We start from the raw sequence: 9,797 nt of genomic DNA, 5'->3' as shown, positions 1-9,797 counted from the left end.
TACCATTCAATGCTTCCCACTTAAAGCCGAGTTCAATGGTGGTTCGTGCCTTCGACGGCACTCGCCGAGAGGTTAGGGGAGAGATCGATCTCCCAGTACAAATAGGCCCTCACACCTGTCAAGTCACCTTCCAAATAATGGATATTAACCCCCCCTACAGCTGTCTGTTGGGGCGCCCGTGGATCCACTCAGTGGGAGTTGTGCCCTCTACACTCCACCAAAAGTTAAAATTCGTAGTGGAGGGGCATTTGGTCATCGTGTCAGGCGAGGAAGACATCTTGGTGAGCTACCCATCCTCTATGCCTTATGTGGAAGCCGCAGAGGAATCGTTAGAAACCGCTTTCCAGTCTTTTGAGGTGGTAAGCATTTCCTCTGTGGACTCCTTCTCTGGGCAGCCTTGCCTGTCCGATGCAGCAGTAATGATGGCCCGAGTTATGTTGGGGAACGGTTACGAACCCGGAATGAGTTTAGGCAAAGACAACGGCGGCATAACTAGCCTAATAAATGCCAAAGGAAATCATGGGAAGTATGGTTTAGGCTATAAGCCCACTCAGGCGGGTATGAAGAGAAGCACCGCGGGAAGGAAAAGCAGTGGCCAAAGCTCGCAGTTGAGACAAAAAAGTGAAGGTAGCCCGCCCTGCCACATAAGCAGAAGCTTTATAAGCGCAGGTCTGAAAGACAAAGGTCAAGTGGTCGCAATATGCGAAGATGATGTTCCGAGTACATTGGATTTGGTACGACCATGCCCTCCTGATTTCCAGCTGGGAAATTGGCGAGTGGAGGAACGCCCCGGCATTTACGCAATGAGCATAATGTAAACCTTTACGGTTTTAAAAGCTCTATAGTTGGGCCTAGGCTTTAGAGTTTTTCCTTTTGTTAAGGCTTTGTGTCTTTTGTTTTTGAATTTATAATACAAGGATCTTTCTTCATCTGTTTCTACGTCTCTACCCATTCTCATTCATTTGCATGTTTACTTCTTTTTCTGAAACGGCAGATCCGATGACGAGTCCCCCGAAGGTACTAATACCTGGGACCCGCCTATCGACTTCGAGCAAGAAATGAGTCAAACGGAAGGTGAAGGAAACGAGGATGTGGGACTTCCCCCAGAATTAGAAAGAATGGTCGACCATGAGGACCAAGAAATGGGACCTCATCAAGAAGAAACAGAGCTGGTAGACTTAGGAATCGGCAGTGGAAAAAGGGAAGTAAAGATAGGTACAGGTATTACTGCACCTATCCGTGAGGAATTAATAATCCTGCTAAAGGACTACCAAGACATCTTTGCTTGGTCATACCAAGATATGCCCGGTTTGAGTTCTGACATTGTACAGCACCGATTACCTCTAAATCCCGAGTGTTCCCCGGTAAAACAGAAACTGAGAAGGATGAAGCCCGAAACATCCTTGAAGATAAAAGAAGAAGTGAAGAAGCAATTTGACGCTGGATTTCTGGCCGTCGCTCGGTATCCAGAGTGGGTTGCCAACATCGTACCGGTCCCTAAGAAAGATGGGAAAGTACGAATGTGTGTGGATTATCGGGACCTGAATCGGGCCAGTCCCAAGGACAATTTTCCTTTACCACACATCGATATCCTCGTAGATAACACGGCCAATTTCGCTTTATTTTCCTTCATGGACGATTTCTCTGGTTACAATCAGATAAAGATGGCGCCCGAGGATATGGAAAAGACTACTTTCGTCACCCTGTGGGGGACGTTCTGTTACAAGGTGATGTCCTTTGGACTCAAGAATGCCGGGGCAACTTATCAACGGGCCATGGTAGCTTTGTTCCATGATATGATGCATCAAGAGATCGAGGTCTACGTGGACGACATAATTGCTAAATCTAAATCTGAGGAAGAACACCTTGTCAACCTGCGGAAGTTGTTCGAAAGGCTTAAGAAATATCAATTAAGGTTGAACCCCGCTAAGTGTACCTTTGGGGTCAAATCAGGGAAATTGCTTGGTTTCATTGTAAGCCAGAAAGGGATAGAGGTAGACCCCGAAAAGGTGAAGGCTATCCTTGAGATGCCAGAACCCCGTACAGAGAGGCAAGTCCGAGGTTTCATGGGACGCTTGAATTATATTGCCAGATTCATATCGCAGCTCACCGCCATTTGTGAGCCGTTGTTCAAGCTCTTACGCAAAAACCAAACTGATCGCTGGAATGAGGATTGCCAAGAGGCTTTTGGAAGGATCAAGAAGTGCCTTATGAATCCTCCCGTGCTTATGCCACCAGTACCTGGAAGGCCTCTCATCTTGTACATGACAATCTTAGACGAGTCAATGGGGTGTATGCTCGGTCAACACGACGAATCCGGAAAGAAAGAGCGCGGTGTTTACTACCTAAGTAAGAAGTTCACGACCTGTGAGATGAATTACTCCTTGCTCGAAAGAACGTGTTGTGCTTTAGTATGGGCATCCCATCGCCTAAGGCAGTACATGCTGAGCCATACTACCTGGTTGATATCCAAGATGGACCGGTTAAGTACATCTTTGAAAAGCCAGCTCTCATGGGACGAATCGCCCGGTGGCAAGTCCTGCTATCCAAGTTTGATATAGTCTACGTCACCCAAAAGGCGATAAAAGGAAGCGCCTTAGCAGATTATTTGGCTCAATAGCCTCTTAACGACTATCAGCCCATGCATCCTGAATTCCCGGATGAGGACATCATGGCCTTGTTTGAGGAAAAATTGGACGAAGATCGGGATGAATGGACCGTATGGTTTGACGGAGCGTCAAACATTCTAGGCCATGGCGTTGGGGCAGTATTGGTCTCTCCGGACAATCAATGTGTACCCTTCACAGCCAGGCTAGGATTCGACTGCACCAACAACATGGCCGAATATGAAGCATGTGCCCTAGCCGTCCAGGCAGCGATTGACTCTAATGTCAAACTACTCAAGGTGTACGGCGACTCGGCATTGGTAATCCATCAGCTGAGAGGGGAATGGGAAACTAGAGATCCCAAGCTGATACCCTACAAAGCCTATATCAAGGAATTGGCTAAGACCTTTGATGAGATCTCCTTCCATCATGTTCCCCGCGAGGAAAATCAAATGGCGGATGCACTTGCTACTTTGGCGTCTATGTTCCAGCTAACACCGCACGGGGATCTACCCTACATTGAATTTTGGTGTCGTGGCAAACCTGCGCATTGTTGCCAAGTAGAAGAGGAACGGGACGGAAAGCCTTGGTATTTCGACATCAAGCGATATGTCGTAAGCAAAGAATACCCGCCCGAGATTGCCGACAATGATAAGAGGACATTGAGAAGGTTGGCAGCCGGTTTTTTCATGAGCGGAAGCATACTGTATAAGAGAAATCACGACATGACACTCCTGCGGTGTGTGGATGCCAGGGAGGCAAATCACATGATCAAGGAAGTCCATGAGGGCTCGTTTGGAACGCACGCCAACGGGCATGCTATGGCCAGGAAGATCCTAAGAGCAGGTTATTACTGGCTTACCATGGAAAGTGATTGTTGTGTCCATGTGAGGAAATTCCACAAATGTCAAGCGTTCGCAGATAATGTCAATGCCCCACCACATCCTCTGAATGTCATGTCCGCCCCTTGGCCTTTCTCCATGTGGGGAATAGATGTCATCGGGGCCATTGAGCCCAAGGCCTCGAATGGTCATCGCTTCATCCTCGTAGCGATAGATTATTTCACCAAGTGGGTCGAGGCGGCTTCCTATACCAGTGTCACGAGGGGTGTAGTGGTCAGGTTCATTAAGAAAGAGATCATCTGCCGATATGGTTTGCCAAGGAAGATTATCACAGACAACGGCACCAACCTGAATAACAAGATGATGGGGGAAATGTGCGAGGAGTTTAAAATCCAACATCACAATTCCACACCCTACCGGCCAAAGATGAATGGAGCCGTGGAAGCGACCAATAAGAATATCAAAAAGATTATCCAAAAGATGACTGTGTCATACAAGGATTGGCACGAAATGCTCCCATTCGCGTTACACGGTTACCGAACTTCAGTGCGAACGTCAACTGGGGCAACGCCGTTCTCATTGGTATATGGGATGGAGGCTATGTTACCGTTTGAGGTGGAAGTCCCGTCATTAAGGATCTTGGCAGAATCCGGATTAAAGGAATCAGAGTGAGCTCAAACGCGCTATGACCAGCTCAACCTCATTGAGGGTAAGCGCTTAACGGCCATGAGTCATGGACGCTTATACCAGCAAAGAATGAAGAATGCATTCGACAAGAAAGTACGTTTGCGCAAGTTCCATGAGGGAGACCTTGTGCTAAAGAAAATGTCCCATGCTGTCAAGGACAATCGAGGGAAATGGGCCCCGAACTACGAAGGGCCTTTTGTTGTGAAGAGGGCTTTCTCCGGAGGAGCCCTGGTGCTTACCAACATGGATGGTGAAGAGTTACCTTCACCCGTGAATTCTGATGTCGTCAAGCGATATTATGCTTAGAAGCTGGGTCAATTAAGGATGTCACTGCATGTTCATTATCTTTATGCGTTTTCTGGATTTCCCCCAGGGATTTCCCGTCTGCTGTATCTCTCGTTACAATCTTTCAAAGAAATGAACGTGGATTCGAGGCTTTAGTCCTCACGTTGGTTTCAAACCTTGCATTTGATTTGTGATCACCTGAGCCCTTCCGCTTAGTTCGTGGGATGCCCCAAGCGCTTAATTAAAATTGAACCTAAACCAACTTTTGCTAAGATTCGCTGCGTTTGAAAACATTCATGCATACGCATACGCATGCATATTGTTGTGGTAAGACAGGGGCAGGATCATCTTGAGCTACCTTCCGGGGTGAGGACCAAATGTGGACAGCAGAAACCAATCAAGGTAAGACAATGACGCGGTCAAGATTGGCCGAACCTGTTTGTTTATTACTTGCAGGTACTTAGGAACGGATGCAAGTGGGGATGGGGTCACGACTGACTGATCGTTGCCCTTTCTCTGCGCTAGACAAGCAGAGAACGTTGCTGCAAGGCAGCCCCGTATCCTTTGTATTCGTAGTTGTCTTACTATTTGTTTGTTTTAAAAATAAGTAATCAACACCTAACTCTAACTTAAGTAAGTTCAAGTTAAGCAAGACGCTAAACCATAAGGAAGGAGGGGACATGGTTAATGTTCCTCTCAAAAAAAAAAAAATGCAGCTTAGCTCGCCTGGGCGAGCCATCCCTGCATCAAATTATAAGAATGACGAAAGGGGGGACGTTTTTGCATTCAAAAACCTCTTTTCCCCCCTTTCAAAAGCCATACCCACGGGATTTACGAGTTTGCAGCCCTAGGGTCATCATTTTTCGCATTTTTGATTCCGTTTCGCGCTTTTGTTCATCACCAACAAGTAAGTATTCTATCCCTAAGCTTTCTAGCTTTTCATTGGTGTATTTTGATCTCCTTTTGGTACTCTAAAATGTGGGAATGTGCTCAAATATGTGGGGCAATTTTGGTTTGTTTTCTTGCTTGATTGGGTTGGATTGGGGGTTTGTATGGGATGGCCCTAGGCCTATAATGCATTTTGAAACAATGGGACATGCCACATTTTCCCCGTTCTCTTGCTATTGATACCTAAACGCGCACCCACCAAGTGTTCGGTGAAATGCCTCAATGGCATTAGCGCGTGACTTTTGTAAGGAAACAACCCATGGGGATTTTGGTTTGCACATATTTTCTATTTTTTGGGACATGCATTCATTCCCGAAAAAGGCTAGAGTAATTGCCCCACATATATCCTAGGCCTAGGAACCAAAGTTTTTATGCAAAAGAACACAAGAAGAGGTGCATGTTGGGTAAAGTTACTCTTTTTGGCCAGCAATCAGCTATGAGCCACGCTACAATAATTTCCCTACGCCTAGATGTTTAGGAATTTTGCTCATCATAAATGTTTAGGTTTAGAATAGGTAGCAAAATACCTTTGGCAATTTACACTTTGGATATGGTAGCTAAATACTTGGATGTATGTACATATAATTTTTGGTAGTCAAAATGTCTCACAAAAATATATAAATATGTTGCATGTTATGTAAAGAAAATACCTTACAAAAACACCTTTTAATTTGAATACAATTTTAGTCGGCAAAAGAAAATATACTTGAATTTGCATGCGGCTTTAGGTAGTAAAAACACTTGAATAAAGCATGAAATGTAGCACCTTATTGTGTAGATAGCCAAGATTCATCATAAAGTTTGCATGTGTGCAACTTTTGGTAGCCAAGAGGCTTTGAGCATGCATGTATGTAAATTTAGCCAAGGAAATGCATGTGGTGTAGGTAGTACACCTTGGAAGTACATACAAATAATGTAGGTAACGAAAGTGCCTTGATTGTGCATGGGTGCATTTTTCTTAGTTAGAAGAATATCTTGTGCGAGTGAATGTTCGTAAGGAAATATGCGCATAAGCTTGCTCTAAATTTACATTGATGTTTGTATTTATTGGAGGAGGTTGTATGCCATTTTTGTTTTAAGGGTAGCATTTCTTGGTAAAACTAACTTTCCAAATGTTTGCCTTCGTAGGAATGGCCCCGAGGAAGCTTGCCTCAAAGAGGTCCAGGAAGGACAAGGCGGCCAAAGGGACTAGTTCCGCTCCTGAGTATGAGAGTCACCGCTTTAGGAGCGCTGTACACCAGCTGCGCTTCGAGGCCATCAAGGGATGGTCGTTTCTCCGGGAGCGACGCGTCCAGCTCAGGGACGACGAGTATACTGATTTCCAGGAGGAAATAAGGCGCCGGCGGTGGACATCACTGGTTACTCCCATGGCCAAGTTCGATCCAGAAATAGTCCTTGAGTTTTATGCCAATGCTTGGCCAACAGAGGAGGGCGTGCGTGACATGAGATCCTGGGTAAGGGGTCAGTGGATCCCGTTTGATGCCGACGCTATCGGCCAGCTCCTGGGATATCCGTTGGTGTTGGAAGAGGGCCAGGAATGTGAGTATGGCCAGAGGAGGAACCGGTCTGATGGGTTCGATGAGGAGGCCATCGCCCAGCTGCTATGTATACCGGGGCAGGATTTTGCCCGGACTGCTGCAGGGAGGCGAGTGCGAATCATGCGCACCAACATGACCACCCTGACCCAGATATGGATGACGTTGCTCCTCAGCAACATCCTACCCAGCGATCATAATTCCGACCTCCCCCTGCCGAAGTGTCAGCTGGTGTACGCCATCCTGACGCGGATGAGCGTCCATGTGGCTCAGTTAATCGTTGATGCCATTTATATTTTTGTAGGTATGGCGCCTACTAGGCACCCTTTGGACCCAGATAAGTCCAACAGGGCCCTGGGATTTCTCGCACTGATCACAGGACTCTGCCAGTCATTTGGAGTCCCCGTTGCACCTACCAAGGTAATTCGGCCGCCCATCACCCGGGCTTTTATTGAGAAGTATTGTACCCAGAGACAGGCTCAGGGTGATGCTCCACAGGCCGCGGGCGCATCACCACCACCTCATCAGGCTGGCCAGGCTGGGGCATTTGACATGGAGCAGTATTTACGACATTTGGTTCGCCAGCAGGCAGCCAACCACCGAGCACATGTACAGACCCATGATTGTCTGTACCAGATGAGCCTTAGCATGCAGAGCCAGGGCTTCGCTTCTTTTTCATGCCCTACTCCAGACCAGTTCATGATAAAAATAAAAATAGAAAAGAAAAAAATGAAAGGGAAAAGAGAGCAAATGAGAAAAGAAGAGAGCAAGTAAAGAAAAAGAGAGCAAATAAGGAAAAAGAAAGCAAGTAAGAAAAAAATGGGAAAAAGAGAAAAATAAGTTGTCTAGCTGAAAAACTGACATGCTTTTGAAAAGAGATGATTTCCAACTTTTCTTTGAAAAAATTCATTGATCATAACCAATTTTTGGAAAATGTGTCTACACCTGAAGGGTGAATGCTGTGAAATTTCCCCGGACGCCCGAAATGGACTCGGATGAATGCACAAATTGATAAAAGAACATATTTTGGAAACATTGGGTTGATTTAAAATAGAGGAAATGAATCCTGAGCCCTAGCATCACATGACCATAAAAATTTGACACTTGAGCGTCCACATAGGTGCATGCATGACCAGTTTTGCATAAAATTTCCAAATCATCATTTTTGCATTTGTGTCATGGAAATAATGTGGGGCATACCTTTTATCCTTGAACCAAACCAAACCCTGACATGTATCATGTCTAGCCATTCTACAAGTCTTGAGCCGAAATCCTGACTCACCATAATCCTTACCCTCGGAAGCATGAAAAGGGAAAGAAGGAAAATTTCCAATCAAAGAGTGGGAGAAAGCAAAAAGAAAAGAAAGAAAATTCCCAATCAAAGAGTGGGAGAAAAGCAAAAAGAAAAGAAAGAAAATTCCCAATCAAAGAATGGGAGAAAGAAAAAAAGAAGAAGAAAGGGAAGAAAGTCCCCGATCAAAGAAAACAGAAGAAATATGCAGAAAGGTCTTTGGACCGGACAATATCTGAACAATACAGAATTGTCACCAAATGAACAAAAAGAAGGAAAGGAAACCACGACCTAAAATGGTCTTCCCCCTTTAATTGCCAACCAAAATCTTGTGCGCTAGCGACCTTTTCGCCCCGCATTAAACCAAAACAGAAAAGGAAAAAAGCCAAAAAACACAAAAAAACACACAAAAGCCGAAAAACCCACCAAAAGAACCCATTCCCAAGGGAAGTCCTATTGATCCATGATCACGCATGTAATTTTTTATTTGATAGGAAATAATTTGCAAAGTCAAGTCATGACATATCTATGGTTCGGAATTAGGATAAAACACTTACCTATGCAAGATTGATACACTTTGAGTGGATTTCTTCTATTTTGTCGAACCCAGTGTTTCCTCTAAATGGTCATTTAGAAACAAAATGCTAACATCCAAAATCTCATTTATGGTTATGGGGGATTCCATCAGCAGACTCTCCTTCCCTGGTAGACGCATTGTTTGTCACTCAAAAAAGCATATGCTGCTCTAATCGGTTGGAATATTTGTCTCTTTGCTAAAGAATGTTTGCATTTTAGTGGAGAAAACACCGAGACTTTTTCAAGTCTCACAAGTTATGCAGAACTACGTAGGTTTGAGTTCCTCATTTGAGGATACGTAGGAGCAAGAGCCTCGCTTTTGTCGACCACACCACCTTTTGTTGTCATGACCCAAGAGCTGGTAGCCCGCGGAGACACCTTACGGTTATCCGCACCTCGTCATTCAGTGACCCCAAGTGTGATTGACGAGCAGAGGCCAATGTGGTCATTTGCGCCCTTTCCGGAGATGTCAGCATCTTCCGGTGGAGACTTTTTCAAGTCTCACAAGTTATCTAAAACTACGTAGGTCTGAGTTCCTCATTGGAGGATACGTAGGAGCAAGAGCCTTGCTTTTGTCGGCCACCCCACAAGATCTGTCATACTGACCCTGAGGTCATGTGACATGCAAAGACAAAATTTGGTCATTCCGCACCCCTTTGCCATTTAGACACAGTCGTGTCAGATGGCGCGCAGAGACAAAATTTGGTCATTCTGCACCCTTTGTCATCCAGAGGCAGCAGGCCCGATGACATGCGGAGACAAAATTTGGTCATTCCGCATCCCTTTGCCATTCAGACACAGCCGTGTCCGATGGCGCGCGGAGACAAAAATTGGTCATTCTGCACCCTTTGTCATCCAGAGGCGGTGGGCCTGATGACATGCGGAGACAAAATTTGGTCATTTCGCACCCCTTTGCCATTCAGACACAGCCGTGTCCGATGGCACGCAGAGACAAAATTTGGTCGTTCGGCACCCTTTGTCATCCAGAGGCGGCAGGCCCGATGACATGCGGAGACAAAATTTGGTC

This window comes from Glycine max, chromosome 14 (assembly GCF_000004515.6).
Source record: "Glycine max cultivar Williams 82 chromosome 14, Glycine_max_v4.0, whole genome shotgun sequence".
Taxonomy (NCBI): domain Eukaryota; kingdom Viridiplantae; phylum Streptophyta; class Magnoliopsida; order Fabales; family Fabaceae; genus Glycine; species Glycine max.
This window is presented reverse-complemented; position numbering follows the sequence as displayed.